The sequence below is a fragment of the Schistocerca serialis genome, chromosome 10 (genome assembly GCF_023864345.2).
Source record: "Schistocerca serialis cubense isolate TAMUIC-IGC-003099 chromosome 10, iqSchSeri2.2, whole genome shotgun sequence".
NCBI classification, from domain to species: domain Eukaryota; kingdom Metazoa; phylum Arthropoda; class Insecta; order Orthoptera; family Acrididae; genus Schistocerca; species Schistocerca serialis.
Genome location: NC_064647.1, coordinates 64,303,631 through 64,324,252, shown reverse-complemented (window position 1 = coordinate 64,324,252; position 20,622 = coordinate 64,303,631).

Sequence of the window (20,622 nt, the reverse complement as noted above, 5' to 3'; positions counted from 1 at the left end):
ATGAGAAGATGCAAGGTATACAGTAAACCGGAAGTGAGGCATCGGAATCTAAAACTGGACTCGCAGGAGAGGTCCAGATCGTAGAAAGTGAGAGTGTCAGTCCTCCTGTACTTAAGTCGGCATTGTGCCTTTTGTATTAAATTCGGATGCAATTTCTGTGCTTCATCGTCAATGAGAAAATGCAAGGTATACAGTAAACCGGAAGTGAGGCATCAGAATCTAAAACTGGACTCGCAGGAGAGGTCCAGATCGTAGAACGTGAAAGTGTCAGTCCTCCTGTACTTAAGTCGGCATTGTGCCTTTTGTATTAAATTCGGATGCAATTTCTGTGATTCATCGTCAATGAGAAGATGCAAGGTATACAGTAAACCGGAAGTGAGGCATCAGAATCTAAAACTGGACTCGCAGGAGAGGTCCAGATCGTAGAAAGTGAGAGTGTCAGTCCTCCTGTACTTAAGTCGGCATTGTGCCTTTTGTATTAAATTCGGATGCAATTTCTGTGCTTCATCGTCAATGAGAAGATGCAAGGTATACAGTAAACCGGAAGTGAGGCATCAGAATCTAAAACTGGACTCGCAGGAGAGGTCCAGATCGTAGAAAGTGAGAGTGTCAGTCCTCCTGTACTTAAGTCGGCATTGTGCCTTTTGTATTAAATTCGGATGCAATTTCTGTGCTTCATCGTCAATGAGAAGATGCAAGGTATACAGTAAACCGGAAGTGAGGCATCAGAATCTAAAACTGGACTCGCAGGAGAGGTCCAGATCGTAGAAAGTGAGAGTGTCAGTCCTCCTGTACTTAAGTCGGCATTGTGCCTTTTGTATTAAATTCGGATGCAATTTCTGTGCTTCATCGTCAATGAGAAGATGCAAGGTATGCAGTAAACCGGAAGTGAAGCATCAGAATCTAAAACTGGACTCGCAGGAGAGGTCCACATCGTAGAAAGTGAGAGTGTCAGTCCACCTGTACTTAAGTCGGCGTTGTGCCTTTTGTATTAAATTCGGATGCAATTTCTGTGCTTCATCGTCAATGAGAAGATGCAAGGTATACAGTAAACCGGAAGTGAGGCATCAGAATCTAAAACTGGAGTCGCAGGAGAGGTCCAGTTCGTAGAAAGTGAGAGTGTCAGTCCTCCTGTACTTAAGTCGGCATTGAGCCTTTTGTATTAAATTCGGATGCAATTTCTGTGCTTCATCGTCAATGAGAAGATGCAAGGTATACAGTAAACCGGAAGTGAGGCATCAGAATCTAAAACTGGACCCGCAGGAGAGGTCCAGATCGTAGAAAGTGAGAGTGTCAGCCCTCCTGTACTTAAGTCGGCATTGTGCCTTTTGTATTAAATTCGGATGCAATTTCTGTGCTTCATCGTCAATGAGAAGATGCAAGGTATACAGTAAACCGGAAGTGAGGCATCAGAATCTAAAACTGGACTCGCAGGAGAGGTCCAGATCGTAGAAAGTGAGAGTGTCATTCCTCCTGTACTTAAGTCGGCATTGTGCCTTTTGTATTAAATTCGGATGCAATTTCTGTGCTTCATCGTCAATGAGAAGATGCAAGGTATACAGTAAACCGGAAGTGAGGCATCAGAATCTAAAACTGGACTCGCAGGAGAGGTCCAGATCGTAGAAAGTGAGAGTGTCAGTCCTCCTGTACTTAAGTCGGCATTGTGCCTTTTGTATTAAATTTGGATGCAATTTCTGTGCTTCATCGTCAATGAGAAGATGCAAGGTATACAGTAAACCGGAAGTGAGGCATCAGAATCTAAAACTGCACTCGCAGGAGAGGTCCAGAACGTAGAAAGTGAGAGTGTCTGTCCTCCTGTACTAAAGTCGGCATTCTGCCTTTTGTATTACATTCGGATGCAATTTCTGTGCTTCATCGTCAATGAGAAGATGCAAGGTACACAGTAAACCGGAAGTGAGGCATCAGAATCTAAAACTGGACTCGCAGGAGAGGTCCAGATCGTAGAAAGTGAGAGTGTCAGTCCTCCTGTACTTAAGTCGGCATTGTGCCTTTTGTATTAAATTCAGATGCAATTTCTGTGCTTCATCGTCAATGAGAAGATGCAAGGTATACAGTAAACCGGAAGTGAGGCATCAGAATCTAAAACTGGACTCGCAGGAGAGGTCCAGATCGTAGAAAGTGAGAGTGTCAGTCCTCCTGTACTTAAGTCGGCATTGTGCCTTTTGTATTAAATTCGGATGCAATTTCTGTGCTTCATCGTCAATGAGAAGATGCAAGGTATACAGTAAACCGGAAGTGAGGCATCAGAATCTAAAACTGGACTCGCAGGAGAGGTCCAGATCGTAGAACGTGAGAGTGTCAGTCGTCCTATACTTAAGTCGGCATTGTGCCTTTTGTATTAAATTCGGATGCAATTTCTGTGATTCATCGTCAATGAGAAGATGCAAGGTATACAGTAAACCGGAAGTGAGGCATCAGAATCTAAAACTGGACTCGCAGGAGAGGTCCAGATCGTAGAAAGTGAGAGTGTCAGTCCTCCTGTACTTAAGTCGGCATTGTGCCTTTTGTATTAAATTCGGTTGCAATTTCTGTGCTTCATCGTCAATGAGAAGATGCAAGGTATACAGTAAACCGGAAGTGAGGCATCAGAATCTAAAACTGGACTCGCAGGAGAGGTCCACATCGTAGAAAGTGAGAGTGTCAGTCCTCCTGTACTTAAGTCGGCATTGTGCCTTTTGTATTAAATTCGGATGCAATTTCTGTGCTTCATCGTCAATGAGAAGATGCAAGGTATACAGTAAACCGGAAGTGAGGCATCAGAATCTAAAACTGGACTCGCAGGAGAGGTCCAGATCGTAGAAAGTGAGAGTGTCAGTCCTCCTGTACTTAAGTCGGCGTTGTGCCTTTTGTATTAAATTCGGATGCAATTTCTGTGCTTCATCGTCAATGAGAAGATGCAAGGTATACAGTAAACCGGAAGTGAGGCATCAGAATCTAAAACTGGACTCGCAGGAGAGGTCCAGATCGTAGAAAGTGAGAGTGTCAGTCCTCCTGTACTTAAGTCGGCATTGTGCCTTTTGTATTAAATTCGGATGCAATTTCTGTGCTTCATCGTCAATGAGAAGATGCAAGGTATACAGTAAACCGGAAGTGAGGCATCAGAATCTAAAACTGGACCCGCAGGAGAGGTCCAGATCGTAGAAAGTGAGAGTGTCAGTCCTCCTGTACTTAAGTCGGCATTGTGCCTTTTGTATTAAATTCGGATGCAATTTCTGTGCTTCATCGTCAATGAGAAGATGCAAGGTATACAGTAAACCGGAAGTGAGGTATCAGAATCTAAAACTGGACTCGCAGGAGAGGTCCAGATCGTAGAAAGTGAGAGTGTCAGTCCTCCTGTACTTAAGTCGGCATTGTGCCTTTTGTATTAAATTCGGATGCAATTTCTGTGCTTCATCGTCAATGAGAAGATGCAAGGTATACAGTAAACCGGAAGTGAGGCATCAGAATCTAAAACTGGACTCGCAGGAGAGGTCCAGATCGTAGAAAGTGAGAGTGTCAGTCCTCCTGTACTTAAGTCGGCATTGTGCCTTTTGTATTAAATTTGGATGCAATTTCTGTGCTTCATCGTCAATGAGAAGATGCAAGGTATACAGTAAACCGGAAGTGAGGCATCAGAATCTAAAACTGCACTCGCAGGAGAGGTCCAGATCGTAGAAAGTGAGAGTGTCTGTCCTCCTGTACTAAAGTCGGCATTGTGCCTTTTGTATTAAATTCGGATGCAATTTCTGTGCTTCATCGTCAATGAGAAGATGCAAGGTACACAGTAAACCGGAAGTGAGGCATCAGAATCTAAAACTGGACTCGCAGGAGAGGTCCAGATCGTAGAAAGTGAGAGTGTCAGTCCTCCTGTACTTAAGTCGGCATTGTGTCTTTTGTATTAAATTCGGATGCAATTTCTGTGCTTCATCGTCAATGAGAAGATGCAAGGTATTCAGTAAACCGGAAGTGAGGCATCAGAATCTAAAACTGGACTCGCAGGAGAGGTCCAGATCGTAGAAAGTGAGAGTGTCAGTCCTCCTGTACTTAAGTCGGCATTGTGCCTTTTGTATTAAATTCGGATGCAATTTCTGTGCTTCATCGTCAATGAGAAGATGCAAGGTATACAGTAAACCGGAAGTGAGGCATCAGAATCTAAAACTGGACTCGCAGGAGAGGTCCAGATCGTAGAACGTGAGAGTGTCAGTCCTCCTGTACTTATGTCGGCATTGTGCCTTTTGTATTAAATTCGGATGCAATTTCTGTGATTCATCGTCAATGAGAAGATGCAAGGTATACAGTAAACCGGAAGTGAGGCATCAGAATCTAAAACTGGACTCGCAGGAGAGGTCCAGATCGTAGAAAGTGAGAGTGTCAGTCCTCCTGTACTTAAGTCGGCATTGTGCCTTTTGTATTAAATTCGGTTGCAATTTCTGTGCTTCATCGTCAATGAGAAGATGCAAGGTATACAGTAAACCGGAAGTGAGGCATCAGAATCTAAAACTGGTCTCGCAGGAGAGGCCCACATCGTAGAAAGTGAGAGTGTCAGTCCTCCTGTACTTAAGTCGGCATTGTGCCTTTTGTATTAAATTCCGATGCAATTTCTGTGCTTCATCGTCAATGAGGAGGTGCAAGGTATACAGTAAACCGGAAGTGAGGCATCAGAATCTAAAACTGGACTCGCAGGAGAGGTCCAGATCGTAGAAAGTGACAGTGTCAGTCCTCCTGTACTTAAGTCGGCATTGTGCCTTTTGTATTAAATTCGGATGCAATTTCTGTGCTTCATCGTCAATGAGATGATGCAAGGTATACAGTAAACCGGAAGTCAGGCATCAGAATCTAAAACTAGACTCGCAGGACAGGTCCACATCGTAGAAAGTGAGAGTGTCAGTCCTCCTGTACTTAAGTCGGCATTGTGTCTTTTGTATTAAATTGGGATGCAATTTCTGTGCGTCATCGTCAATGAGAAGATGCAAGGTATACAGTAAACCGGAAGTGAGGCATCAGAATCTAAAACTGGACTCGCAGGAGAGGTCCAGATCGTAGAATGTGAGAGTGTCAGTCCTCCTGTACTTAAGTCGGCGTTGTGCCTTTTGTATTAAATTCGGATGCAATTTCTGTGCTTCATCGTCAATGAGAAGATGCAAGGTATACAGTAAACCGGAAGTGAGGCATCAGAATCTAAAACTGGACTCGCAGGAGAGGTCCAGATCGTAGAAAGTGAGAGTGTCAGTCCTCCTGTTCTTAAGTCGGCATTGTGCCTTTTGTATTAAATTCGGATGCAATTTCTGTGCTTCATCGTCAATGAGAAGATGCAAGGTATACAGTAAACTGGAAGTGAGGCATCAGAATCTAAAACTGGACCCGCAGGAGAGGTCCAGATCGTAGAAAGTGAGAGTGTCAGTCCTCCTGTACTTAAGTCGGCATTGTGCCTTTTGTATTAAATTCGGATGCAATTTCTGTGCTTCATCGTCAATGAGAAGATGCAAGGTATACAGTAAACCGGAAGTGAGGCATCAGAATCTAAAACTGGACTCGCAGGAGAGGTCCAGATCGTAGAAAGTGAGAGTGTCAGTCCTCCTATACTTAAGTCGGCATTGTGCCTTTTGTATTAAATTCTGATGCAATTTCTGTGCTTCATCGTCAATGAGAAGATGCAAGGTATACAGTAAACCGGAAGTGAGGCATCAGAATCTAAAACTGGACTCGCAGGAGAGGTCCAGATCGTAGAAAGTGAGAGTGTCAGTCCTCCTGTACTTAAGTCGGCATTGTGCCTTTTGTATTAAATTCGGATGCAATTTCTGTGCTTCATCGTCAATGAGAAGATGTAAGGTATTCAGTAAACCGGAAGTGAGGCATCAGAATCTAAAACTGGACTCGCAGGAGAGGTCCAGATCGTAGAAAGTGAGAGTGTCAGTCCTCCTGTACTTAAGTCGGCATTGTGCTTTTTGTATTAAATTTGGATGCAATTTCTGTGCTTCATCGTCAATGAGAAGATGCAAGGTATACAGTAAACCGGAAGTGAGGCATCAGAATGTAAAACTGCACTCGCAGGAGAGGTCCAGATCGTAGAAAGTGAGAGTGTCTGTCCTCCTGTACTAAAGTCGGCATTGTGCCTTTTGTATTAAATTCGGATGCAATTTCTTTGCTTCATCGTCATTGAGAAGATGCAAGGTACACAGTAAACCGGAAGTGAGGCATCAGAATCTAAAACTGGACTCGCAGGAGAGGTCCAGATCGTAGAAAGTGAGAGTGTCAGTCCTCCTGTACTTAAGTCGGCATTGTGCCTTTTGTATTAAATTCGGATGCAATTTCTGTGCTTCATCGTCAATGAGAAGATGCAAGGTATACAGTAAACCGGAAGTGAGGCATCAGAATCTAAAACTGGACTCGCAGGAGAGGTCCAGATCTTAGAAAGTGAGAGTGTCAGTCCTCCTGTACTTAAGTCGGCATTGTGCCTTTTGTATTAAATTCGGATGCAATTTCTGTGCTTCATCGTCAATGAGAAGATGCAAGGTATACAGTAAACCGGAAGTGAGGCATCAGAATCTGAAACTGGACTCGCAGGAGAGGTCCAGATCGTAGAAAGTGAGAGTGTCAGTCCTCCTGTACTTAAGTCGGCATTGTGCCTTTTGTATTAAATTCGGATGCAATTTCTGTGCTTCATCGTCAATGAGAAGATGCAAGGTATACAGTAAACCGGAAGTGAGGCATCCGAATCTGAAACTGGACTCGCAGGAGAGGTCCAGATCGTAGAAAGTGAGAGTGTCAGTCCTCCTGTACTTAAGTCGGCATTGTGCCTTTTGTATTAAATTCGGATGCAATTTCTGTGCTTCATCGTCAATGAGAAGATGCAAGGTATACAGTAAACCGGAAGTGAGGCATCAGAATCTCAAACTGGACTCGCAGGAGAGGTCCAGATCGTAGAAAGTGAGAGTGTCAGTCCTCCTGTACTTAAGTCGGCATTGTGCCTTTTGTATTAAGGGGATACGGAATCGGATTTTGGGTTAAAAAATCGAATTCTTTTTATTGGCGTATTATATTCTGCCATGTTTCCTCTTTAAAATGACGTATCATACATAGCTCTACTACAATTATAACTACTTTATTTTTATATATTTGTGAGATCGGGTATTGCGCTTTAGTTATACACGTCTCTCGTGGCTGACCATGAACTTTTTGGCAGTACCTTTAAAGTGACATGAATTCAAATATCCCGGTTTCCAGCAACTATTTATACACTAGTTGCCCGAAAATATTTCTCTCTGGTTTCCTCAAGTTACTCTTTGACTATGTGGCGGGACTGTTTTGTAAACAGTGTGATATAAGAAAGTAGTTGTTGTTGAGTTATTTCGTATTTAGTGCTTAATTTTTCGCAGTGAAAATGCCTAGAGCTAAAGCAAAAGTATTTAAAAAGCGTGTGAACTGGCAAAAGAAAAGAAATAATGATTCATTAGCAATGCAAAGCAGTTCATCATCATCACTGTTGGAAAATGTGAATCCACTTATTACTGATTTGCCGAACGAACTTACACCAAATGAAAACAGTGCTTCTCATAAAAAACTAAGAGATTTGGAAGAGAAATATAATTTACTTGATAGAGGGAATGAAGTTTTTGAACTCATTGATACGAATATATTGTGTGAAGCTCTTGAAAACAGTTTGTGCTGCAAAAAATGTCATGGAAACGTTTCTCTGAAAGTAGAATCACATGTTGGCCTGGCTGCCCAGTTTAATTTAATATGCAGTGTTTGTAAATACAGCTGTAAGTTTCCAAGTTCGGTTTCAGTCACTGTAAATAATGGATACAAGAAAACTGAACTTTATAGTGTAAATATTAGGTTAGTTTATGGATTGCGAGCAATTGGTAAGGGCAAAGCAGCTGGTGATATGCTATGTGGTGTTCTAAATCTTCCAAGTGCACCTTCAAAGTTTGAAGCTTACAATTATGTACTAGGATCTGCAGTTGAAGATGTAGCACAGAAGTCAATGCAGGTTGCTGTGGAAGAAGCAGTGGAAGAAAATGACGGCAGTCGTGACCTCACAGTGGCGTTTGATGGCACGTGGCAGAAAAGGGGCCACACCTCCAACAATGGTGTTGTAACAGCAACTAGTGTTGATACTGGCAAGGTTATTGATGTTGCAATAATGTCTAAATACTGTAGGTGCACAGGCAGGCTGAAAAATGAACACAGTGATGACTGTATTGCTAATTATTGTGATAGTAGTGGTGGCATGGAGGTTGCTGGGGTGAAGAAAATTTTTCATCGCTTTTCACAGTGGTATAATGTTCGCTATGTCAAATATCTGGGAGATGGTGACTCTAAAGCATTCAAAGAAGTTTTGGAAAGCAAACCATATGGGAACAGTGTAAATATAAGCAAACTTGAATGTATAGGACATGTGCAGAAGAGAATGGGTGCCAGGCTGAGAAGGTTAAAATCAGTTATGAAAGGGAAAAAACTAGATGATGGGAAAACCTTGGATGGCAGAGGAAGATTGACTGATTCCATAATAGACCACATTCAGAACTGCTATGGCCTTGCAATCAGGCAAAATACAGGCAATCTTGAAGAAATGAGGAGAGCTATATGGGCTTTATATTTCCACACCGCATCCACGGATGAGCATCCACAACATGGTTTGTGCCCCAAAGGTGAAAACAGCTGGTGTAAATACAATAGGGGACTAACAACAGGAGAGAAATACATTCACCACCACAGTCTACCATCAGCCATCATGGCAGAAATAAAGCCCATTTTCAGAGATCTGGCTGACAGAAGTCTTCTGATGAAATGTCTTCACGGAAAAACGCAGAACCCCAACGAGTGCTTGAATAGTGTGATATGGCATCGTCTCCCAAAATCAGTGTTTGTCGGAATTAATACACTACATTTTGGTGTGTATGATGCTGTGGCAACCTTCAATCTTGGAAATATAACTAAATGCCAGGTCCTTCAAAAGTTGGGTATGTGTGTTGGTTCCCGTACGGTACGTGCTATGTTCTTTTTAGATCAGCACAGACTAAGGCATGCTGATAATATAATCAAGACATTAGTGAAAAAAGCAAGACAGGTGCAGAGGGGTGCCAAAAAAAGACTTGAAGATGATTATGAAGACTGCGAAGGGGGTATTAGCTACGGATCAGGAATGTTTTAATCTTCTTTCTCCATTTCCCGTAAGTTTACTTTTTACTTCATCTAGGAACATTATCTCAGGTACTGGTCAACCTAGAAGTCTGAAATTTTTATGACGTAGTGACATAGGTCCTATTACATACTGAAACAACAATTTTTTAATTACTTGATTTACAAAAGACTTAGGGGTGATAGTCTAGTAAAAAGCGATGGAAAAAATTTACTTAAAAATAAATGTACAATATCTCTGTAAGAAAATACTTTGACAATAAACTGTTGTTTCAGTATTGTTGTAACATATGAATGCACATACAGTAAAATTTTTACATCTCTGTCTCCAGTAGTTTGTGAGAAAATGTTCCCTATAGTAGGCATATATTAACATTGCGGGGATAGGTGATTCCGTATCCCCTTAAATTCGGATGCAATTTGTATGCCTCATCGTCAATGAGAAGATGCAAGGTATACAGTAAACCGGAAGTGAGGCATCAGAATCTAAAACTGGACTCGCAGGAGAGGTCCAGATCGTAGAAAGTGAGAGTGTCAGTCCTCCTGTACTTAAGTCGGCATTGTGACTTTTGTATTAAATTCGGATGCAATTTCTGTGCTTCATCGTCAATGAGAAGATGGAAGGTATACAGTAAACCGGAAGTGAGGCATCAGAATCTAAAACTTGACTCGCAGGAGAGGTCCAGATCGTAGAAAGTGAGAGTGTCAGTCCTCCTGTACTTAAGTCGGCATTGTGCCTTTTGTATTAAATTCGGATGCAATTTCTGTGCTTCATCGTCAATGAGAAGATGCAAGGTATACAGTAAACCGGAAGTGAGGCATCAGAATCTAAAACTGGACTCGCAGGAGAGGTCCAGATCGTAGAAAGTGAGAGTGTCAGTCCTCCTGTACTTAAGTCGGCATTGTGCCTTTTGTATTAAATTTGGATGCAATTTCTGTGCTTCATCGTCAATGAGAAAGTGCAAGGTATGCAGTAAACCGGAAGTGAGGCATCAGAATCTAAAACTGGACTCGCAGGAGAGGTCCAGATCGTAGAAAGTGAGAGTGTCAGTCCTCCTGTACTTAAGTCGGTATTGTGCCTTTTGTATTAAATTCGGATGCAATTTCTGTGCTTCATCGTCAATGAGATGATGCAAGGTATGCAGTAAACCGGAAGTGCGGCATCAGAATCTAAAACTGGACTCGCAGGAGAGGTCCAGATCGTAGAAAGTGAGAGTGTCAGTCCTCCTGTACTTAAGTCGGCATTGTGCCTTTTGTATTAAATTCGGATGCAATTTCTGTGCTTCATCGTCAATGAGAAGATGCATGGTATAAAGTAAACCGGAAGTGAGGCATCAGAATCTAAAACTGGACTCGCAGGAGAGGTCCAGATCGTAGAAAGTGAGAGTGTCAGTCCTACTGTACTTAAGTCGGCATTGTGCCTTTTGTATTAAATTCGGATGCAATTTCCGTGCTTCAGCGTCAATAAGAAGATGCAAGGTATACAGTAAACCGGAAGTGAGGCATCAGAATCTAAAACTGGACTCGCAGGAGAGGTCCAGATCGTAGAAAGTGAGAGTGTCAGTCCTCCTGTACTTAAGTCGGCATTGTGCCTTTTGTATTAAATTCGGATGCAATTTCCGTGCTTCATCGTCAATAAGAAGATGCAAGGTATACAGTAATCCGGAAGTGAGGCATCAGAATCTAAAACTGGACTCGCAGGAGAGGTCCAGATCGTAGAAAGTGAGAGTGTCAGTCCTCCTGTACTTAAGTCGGCATTGTGCCTTTTGTATTAAATTCGGATGCAATTTCCGTGCTTCATCGTCAATAAGAAGATGCAAGGTATACAGTAAACCGGAAGTGAGGCATCAGAATCTAAAACTGGACTCGCAGGAGAGGTCCAGATCGTAGAAAGTGAGAGTGTCAGTCCTCCTGTACTTAAGTCGGCATTGTGCCTTTTGTATTAAATTCGGATGCAATTTCCGTGCTTCATCGTCAATAAGAAGATGCAAGGTATACAGTAAACCGGAAGTGAGGCATCAGAATCTAAAACTGGACTCGCAGGAGAGGTCCAGATCGTAGAAAGTGAGAGTGTCAGTCCTCCTGTACTTAAGTCGGCATTGTGCCTTTTGTATTAAATTCGGATGCAATTTCTGTGCTTCATCGTCAATGAGAAGATGCAAGGTATACAGTAAACCGGAAGTGAGGCATCAGAATCTAAAACTGGACTCGCAGGAGAGGTCCAGATCGTAGAAAGTGAGAGTGTCAGTCCTCCTGTACTTAAGTCGGCATTGTGCCTTTTGTATTAAATTTGGATGCAATTTCTGTGCTTCATCGTCAATGAGAAGATGCAAGGTATACAGTAAACCGGAAGTGAGGCATCAGAATCTAAAACTGGACTCGCAGGAGAGGTCCAGATCGTAGAAAGTGAGAGTGTCAGTCCTCCTGTAGTTAAGGCGGCATTGTGCCTTTTGTATTAAATTCGGATGCAATTTCTGTGCTTCATCGTCAATGAGAAGGTGCAAGGTGTACAGTAAACCGGAAGTGAGGCATCAGAATCTAAAACTGGACTCGCAGGAGAGGTCCAGATCGTAGAAAGTGAGAGTGTCAGTCCTCCTGTACTTAAGTCGGCATTGTGCCTTATGTATTAAATTCGGATGCAATTTCTGTGCTTCATCGTCAATGAGAAGGTGCAAGGTATACAGTAAACCGGAAGTGAGGCATCAGAATCTAAAACTGGACTCGCAGGAGAGGTCCAGATCGTAGAAAGTGAGAGTGTCAGTCCTCCTGTACTTAAGTCGGCATTGTGCCTTATGTATTAAATTCGGATGCAATTTCTGTGCTTCATCGTCAATGAGAAGGTGCAAGGTATACAGTAAACCGGAAGTGAGGCATCAGAATCTAAAACTGGACTCGCAGGAGAGGTCCAGATCGTAGAAAGTGAGAGTGTCAGTCCTCCTGTACTTAAGTCGGCATTGTGCCTTTTGTATTAAATTCGGATGCAATTTCTGTGCTTCATCGTCAATGAGAAGGTGCAAGGTATACAGTAAACCGGAAGTGAGGCATCAGAATCTAAAACTGGACTCGCAGGAGAGGTCCAGATCGTAGAAAGTGAGAGTGTCAGTCCTCCTGTACTTAAGTCGGCATTGTGCCTTTTGTATTGAATTCGGATGCAATTTCTGTGCTTCATCGTCAATGAGAAGGTGCAAGGTATACAGTAAACCGGAAGTGAGGCATCAGAATCTAAATCTGGACTCGCAGGAGAGGTCCAGAACGTAGAAAGTGAGAGTGTCAGTCCTCCTGTACTTAAGTCGGCATTGTGCCTTTTGTATTAAATTCGGATGCAATTTCTGTGCTTCATCGTTAATGAGAAGGTGCACGGTATACAGTAAACCGGAAGTGAGGCATCAGAATCTAAAACTGGACTCGCAGGAGAGGTCCAGATCGTAGAAAGTGAGAGTGTCAGTCCTCCTGTACTTAAGTCGGCATTGTGCCTTTTGTATTAAATTCGGATGCAATTTCTGCGCTTCATCTTCAATGAGAAGGTACAAGGTATACAATAAACCGGAAGTGAGGCATCAGAATCTAAAACTGGTCTCGCAGGAGAGGTCCAGATCGTAGAAAGTGAGAGTGTCAGTACTCCTGTACTTAACTCGGCATTGTGCCTTTTGTATTAAATTCGGATGCAATTTCTGCGCTTCATCGTCAATGAGAAGGTGCAAGGTATACAGTAAACCGGAAGTGAGGCATCAGAATCTAAAACTGGACTCGCAGGAGAGGTCCAGATCGTAGAAAGTGAGAGTGTCAGTCCTCCTGTACTTAAGTCGGCATTGTGCCTTTTGTATTAAATTCGGATGCAATTTCTGTGCTTCATCGTCAATGAGAAGGTGCAAGGTATACAGTAAACCGGAAGTGAGGCATCAGAATCTAAAACTGGACTCGCAGGAGAGGTCCAGATCGTAGGAAGTGAGAGTGTCAGTCCTCCTGTACTTAAGTCGGCATTGTGCCTTTTGTATTAAATTCGAATGCAGTTTCTGTGCTTCATAGTCAATGAGAAGGTGCAAGGTATACAGTAAACCGGAAGTGAGGCATCAGAATCTAAAACTGGACTCGCAGGAGAGGTCCAGATCGTAGAAAATGAGAGTGTCAGTCCTCCTGTACTTAAGTCGGCATTGTGTCTTTTGTATTAAATTCGGATGCAATTTCTGTGCTTCATCGTCAATGAGAAGGTGCAAGGTATACAGTAAACCGGAAGTGAGGCATCAGAATCTAAAACTGGACTCGCAGGAGCGGTCCAGATCGTAGAAAGTGAGAGTGTCAGTCCTCCTGTACTTAAGTCGGCATTGTGCCTTTGTATTAAATTCGGATGCAATTTCTGTGCTTCATCGTCAATGAGAAGGTGCAAGGTATACAGTAAACCGGAAGTGAGGCATCAGAATCTAAAACTGGACTCGCAGGAGAGGTCCAGATCGTAGAAAGTGAGAGTGTCAGTCCTCCTGTACTTAAGTCGGCATTGTGCCTTTTGTATTAAATTCGGATGCAATTTCTGTGCTTCATCGTCAATGAGAAGATGCAAGGTATACAGTAAACCGGAGGTGAGGCATCAGAATCTAAAACTGGACTCGCAGGAGAGGTCCACATCGTAGATAGTGAGAGTGTCAGTCCTCCTGTACTTAAGTCGGCATTGTGCCTTTTGTATTAAATTTGGATGCTATTTCTGTGCTTCATCGTCAATGAGAAGATGCAAGGTATACAGTAAACCGGAAGTGAGGCATCAGAATCTAAAAGTGGACTCGCAGGAGAGGTCCAGATCGTAGAAAGTGAGAGTGTCAGTCCTCCTGTACTTAAGTCGGCATTGTGCCTTTTGTATTAAATTCGGATGCAATTTCTGTGCTTCATCGTCAATGAGAAGGTGCAAGGTATACAGTAAACCGGAAGTGAGGAATCAGAATCTAAAACTGGACTCGCAGGAGAGGTCCAGATCGTAGAAAGTGAGAGTGTCAGTCCTCCTGTACTTAAGTCGGCATTGTGCCTTTTGTATTAAATTCGGATGCAATTTCTGTGCTTCATCGTCAATGAGAAGGTGCAAGGTATACAGTAAACCGGAAGTGAGGCATCAGAATCTAAAACTGGACTCGCAAGAGAGGTCCAGATCGTAGAAAGTGAGAGTGTCAGTCCTCCTGTAGTTAAGGCGGCATTGTGCCTTTTGTATTAAATTCGGATGCAATTTCTGTGCTTCATCGTCAATGAGAAGGTGCAAGGTGTACAGTAAACCGGAAGTGAGGCATCAGAATCTAAAACTGGACTCGCAGGAGAGGTCCAGATCGTAGAAAGTGAGAGTGTCAGTCCTCCTGTACTTAAGTCGGCATTGTGCCTTATGTATTAAATTCGGATGCAATTTCTGTGCTTCATCGTCAATGAGAAGGTGCAAGGTATACAGTAAACCGGAAGTGAGGCATCAAAATCTAAAACTGGACTCGCAGGAGAGGTCCAGATCGTAGAAAGTGAGAGTGTCAATCCTCCTGTACTTAAGTCGGCATTGTGCCTTTTGTATTAAATTCGGATGCAATTTCTGTGCTTCATCGTCAATGAGAAGGTGCAAGGTATACAGTAAACCGGAAGTGAGGCATCAGAATCTAAAACTGGACTCGCAGGAGAGGTCCAGATCGTAGAAAGTGAGAGTGTCAGTCCTCCTGTACTTAAGTCGGCATTGTGCCTTTTGTATTAAATTCGGATGCAATTTCTGTGCTTCATCGTCAATGAGAAGGTGCAAGGTATACAGTAAACCGGAAGTGAGGCATCAGAATCTAAAACTGGACTCGCAAGACAGGTCCAGATCGTACAAAGTGAGAGTGTCAGTCCTCCTGTAGTTAAGGCGGCATTGTGCCTTTTGTATTAAATTCGGATGCAATTTCTGTGCTTCATCGTCAATGAGAAGGTGCAAGGTGTACAGTAAACCGGAAGTGAGGCATCAGAATCTAAAACTGGACTCGCAGGAGAGGTCCAGATCGTAGAAAGTGAGAGTGTCAGTCCTCCTGTACTTAAGTCGGCATTGTGCCTTATGTATTAAATTCGGATGCAATTTCTGTGCTTCATCGTCAATGAGAAGGTGCAAGGTATACAGTAAACCGGAAGTGAGGCATCAGAATCTAAAACTGGACTCGCAAGACAGGTCCAGATCGTACAAAGTGAGAGTGTCAGTCCTCCTGTAGTTAAGGCGGCATTGTGCCTTTTGTATTAAATTCGGATGCAATTTCTGTGCTTCATCGTCAATGAGAAGGTGCAAGGTGTACAGTAAACCGGAAGTGAGGCATCAGAATCTAAATCTGGACTCGCAGGAGAGGTCCAGATCGTAGAAAGTGAGAGTGTCAGTCCTCCTGTACTTAAGTCGGCATTGTGCCTTTTGTATTAAATTCGGATGCAATTTCTGCGCTTCATCTTCAATGAGAAGGTACAAGGTATACAATAAACCGGAAGTGAGGCATCAGAATCTAAAACTGATCTCGCAGGAGAGGTCCAGATCGTAGAAAGTGAGAGTGTCAGTACTCCTGTACTTAACTCGGCATTGTGCCTTTTGTATTAAATTCGGATGCAATTTCTGTGCTTCATCGTCAATGAGAAGGTGCAAGGTATACAGTAAACCGGAAGTGTGGCATCAGAATCTAAAACTGGACTCGCAGGAGAGGTCCAGAACGTAGAAAGTGAGAGTGTCAGTCCTCCTGGACTTAAGTCGGCATTGTGCCTTTTGTATTAAATTCGGATGCAATTTCTGCGCTTCATCGTCAATGAGAAGGTACAATGTATACAGTAAACCGGAAGTGAGGCATCAGAATCTAAAACTGGTCTCGCAGGAGAGGTCCAGATCGTAGAAAGTGAGAGTGTCAGTACTCCTGTACTTAACTCGGCATTGTGCCTTTTGTATTAAATTCGGATGCAATTTCTGCGCTTCATCGTCAATGAGAAGGTGCAAGGTATACAGTAAACCGGAAGTGAGGATCAGAATCTAAAACTGGACTCGCAGGAGAGGTCCAGATCGTAGAAAGTGAGAGTGTCAGTCCTCCTGTACTTAAGTCGGCATTGTGCCTTTTGTATTAAATTCGGATGCAATTTCTGTGCTTCATCGTCAATGAGAAGGTGCAAGGTATACAGTAAACCGGAAGTGAGGCATCAGAATCTAAAACTGGACTCGCAGGAGAGGTCCAGATCGTAGGAAGTGAGAGTGTAAGTCCTCCTGTACTTAAGTCGGCATTGTGCCTTTTGTATTAAATTCGAATGCAGTTTCTGTGCTTCATAGTCAATGAGAAGGTGCAAGGTATACAGTAAACCGGAAGTGAGGCATCAGAATCTAAAACTGGACTCGCAGGAGAGGTCCAGATCATAGAAAGTGAGAGTGTCAGTCCTCCTGTACTTAAGTCGGCATTGTGCCTTTTGTATTAAATTCGGATGCAATTTCTGTGCTTCATCGTCAATGAGAAGGTGCAAGGTATACAGTAAACCGGAAGTGAGGCATCAGAATCTAAAACTGGAATCGCAGGAGCGGTCCAGATCGTAGAAAGTGAGAGTGTCAGTCCTCCTGTACTTAAGTCGGCATTGTGCCTTTTGTATTAAATTCGGATGCAATTTCTGTGCTTCATCGTCAATGAGAAGGTGCAAGGTATACAGTAAACCGGAAGTGAGGCATCAGAATCTATAACTGGACTCGCAGGAGAGGTCCAGATCGTAGAAAGTGAGAGTGTCAGTCCTCCTGTACTTAAGTCGGCATTGTGCCTTTTGTATTAAATTCGGATGCAATTTCTGTGCTTCATCGTCAATGAGAAGATGCAAGGTATACAGTAAACCGGAAGTAAGGCATCAGAATCTAAAACTGGACTCGCAGGAGAGGTTCACATCGTAGAAAGTGAGAGTGTCAGTCCTCCTGTACTTAAGTCGGCATTGTGCCTTTTGTATTAAATTTGGATGCAATTTCTGTGCTTCATCGTCAATGAGAAGATGCAAGGTATACAGTAAACCGGAAGTGAGGCATCAGAATCTAAAACTGGATTCGCAGGAGAGGTCCAGATCGTAGAAAGTGAGAGTGTCAGTCCTCCTGTACTTAAGTCGGCCTTGTGCCTTTTGTATTAAATTCGGATGCATTTTCTGTGCTTCATCGTCAATGAGAAGGTGCAAGGTATACAGTAAACCGGAAGTGAGGCATCAGAATCTAAAACTGGACTCGCAGGAGAGGTCCAGATCGTAGAAAGTGAGAGTGTCAGTCCTCCTGTACTTAAGTCGGCATTGTGCCTTTTGTATTAAATTTGGATGCAATTTCTGTGCTTCATCGTCAATGAGAAGGTGCAAGGTATACAGTAAACCGGAAGTGAGGCATCAGAATCTAAAACTGGACTCGCAAGAGAGGTCCAGATCGTAGAAAGTGAGAGTGTCAGTCCTCCTGTAGTTAAGGCGGCATTGTGCCTTTTGTATTAAATTCGGATGCAATTTCTGCGCTTCATCGTCAATGAGAAGGTGCAAGGTGTACAGTAAACCGGAAGTGAGGCATCAGAATCTAAAACTGGGCTCGCAGGAGAGGTCCAGATCGTAGAAAGTGAGAGTGTCAGTCCTCCTGTACTTAAGTCGGCATTGTGCCTTATGTATTAAATTCGGATGCAATTTCTGTGCTTCATCGTCAATGAGAAGGTGCAAGGTATACAGTAAACCGGAAGTGAGGCATCAAAATCTAAAACTGGACTCGCAGGAGAGGTCCAGATCGTAGAAAGTGAGAGTGTCAATCCTCCTGTACTTAAGTCGGCATTGTGCCTTTTGTATTAAATTCGGATGCAATTTCTGTGCTTCATCGTCAATGAGAAGGTGCAAGGTATACAGTAAACCGGAAGTGAGGCATCAGAATCTAAAACTGGACTCGCAGGAGAGGTCCAGATCGTAGAAAGTGAGAGTGTCAGTCCTCCTGTACTTAAGTCGGCATTGTGCCTTTTGTATTAAATTCGGATGCAATTTCTGTGCTTCATCGTCAATGAGAAGGTGCAAGGTATACAGTAAACCGGAAGTGAGGCATCAGAATCTAAAACTGGACTCGCAGGAGAGGTCCAGAACGTAGAAAGTGAGAGTGTCAGTCCTCCTGTACTTAAGTCGGCATTGTGCTTTTTGGATTAAATTCGGATGCAATTTCTGTGCTTCATCGTCAATGAGAAGGTGCAAGGTATACAGTAAACCGTAAGTGAGGCATCAGAATCTAAAACTGGACTCGCAGGAGAGGTCCAGATCGTAGAAAGTGAGAGTGTCAGTCCTCCTGTACTTAAGTCGGCATTGTGCCTTTTGTATTAAATTCGGATGCAATTTCTGCGCTACATCGTCAATGAGAAGGTACAAGGTATACAGTAAACCGGAAGTGAGGCATCAGAATCTAAAACTGGTCTCGCAGGAGAGGTCCAGATCGTAGAAAGTGAGAGTGTCAGTACTCCTGTACTTAACTCGGCATTGTGCCTTTTGTATTAAATTCGGATGCAATTTCTGCGCTTCATCGTCAATGAGAAGGTGCAAGGTATACAGTAAACCGGAAGTGAGGCATCAGAATCTAAAACTGGACTCGCAGGAGAGGTCCAGATCGTAGAAAGTGAGAGTGTCAGTCCTCCTGTACTTAAGTCGGCATTGTGCCTTTTGTATTAAATTCGGATGCAATTTCTGTGCTTCATCGTCAATGAGAAGGTGCAAGGTATACAGTAAACCGGAAGTGAGGCATCAGAATCTAAAACTGGACTCGCAGGAGAGGTCCAGATCGTAGGAAGTGAGAGTGTCAGTCCTCCTGTACTTAAGTCGGCATTGTGCCTTTTGTATTAAATTCCAATGCAGTTTCTGTGCTTCATCGTCAATGAGAAGGTGCAAGGTATACAGTAAACCGGAAGTGAGGCATCAGAATCTAAAACTGGACTCGCAGGAAAGGTCCAGATCGTAGTAAGTGAGAGTGTCAGTCCTCCTGTACTTAAGTCGGCATTGTGCCTTTTGTATTAAATTCGGATGCAATTTCTGTGCTTCATCGTCAATGAGAAGGTGCAAGGTATACAGTAAACCGGAAGTGAGGCATCAGAATCTAAAACTGGACTCGCAGGAGAGGTCCAGATCGTAGAAAGTGAGAGTGTCAGTCCTCCTGTACTTAAGTCGGCATTGTGCCTTTTGTATTAAATTCGGATGCAATTTCTGTGCTTCATCGTCAATGAGAAGGTGCAAGGTATACAGTAAACCGGAAGTGAGGCATCAGAATCTAAAACTGGACTCGCAGGAGAGGTCCAGATCGTAGAAAGTGAGAGTGTCAGTCCTCCTGTACTTAAGTCGGCATTGTGCCTTTTGTATTAAATTCGGATGCAATTTCTGTGCTTCATCGTCAATGAGAAGATGCAAGGTATACAGTAAACCGGAAGTGAGGCATCAGAATCTAAAACTGGACTCGCAGGAGAGGTCCACATCGTAGAAAGTGAGAGTGTCAGTCCTCCTGTACTTAAGTCGGCATTGTGCCTTTTGTATTAAATTTGGATGCAATTTCTGTGCTTCATCGTCAATGAGAAGATGCAAGGTATACAGTAAACCGGAAGTGAGGCATCAGAATCTAAAACTGGACTCGCAGGAGAGGTCCAGATCGTAGAAAGTGAGAGTGTCAGTCCTCCTGTACTTAAGTCGGCATTGTGCCTTTTGTATTAAATTCGGATGCAATTTCTGTCCTTCATCGTCAATGAGAAGGTGCAAGGTATACAGTAAACCGGAAGTGAGGCATCAGAATCTAAAACTGGACTCGCAGGAGAGGTCCAGATCGTAGAAAGTGAGAGTGTCAGTCCTCCTGTACTTAAGTCGGCATTGTGCCTTTTGTATTTAATTCGGATGCAATTTCGGTGCTTCATCGTCAATGAGAAGGTGCAAGGTGTACAGTAAACCGGAAGTGAGGCATCAGAATCTAAAACTGGACTCGCAGGAGAGGTCCAGATCGTAGAAAGTGAGAGTGTCAGTCCTCCTGTACTTAAGTCGGCATTGTGCCTTTTGTATTAAATTCGGATGCAATTTCTGTGCTTCATCGTCAATGAGAAGGTGCAAGGTATACAGTAAACCGGAAGTGAGGCATCAGAATCTAAAACTGGACTCGCAGGAGAGGTCCAGATCGTAGAAAGTGAGAGTGTCAGTCCTCCTGTACTTAAGTCGGCATTGTGCCTTTTGTATTAAATTCGGATGCAATTTCTGTGCTTCATCGTCAATGAGAAGGTGCAAGGTATACAGTAAACCGGAAGTGAGGCATCAGAATCTAAAACTGGACTCGCAGGAGAGGTCCAGAACGTAGAAAGTGAGAGTGTCAGTCCTCCTGTACTTAAGTCGGCATTGTGCCTTTTGTATTAAATTCGGATGCAATTTCTGTGCTTCATCGTCAATGAGAAGGTGCAAGGTATACAGTAAACCGGAAGTGAGGCATCAGAATCTAAAACTGGACTCGCAGGAGAGGTCCAGATCGTAGAAAGTGAGAGTGTC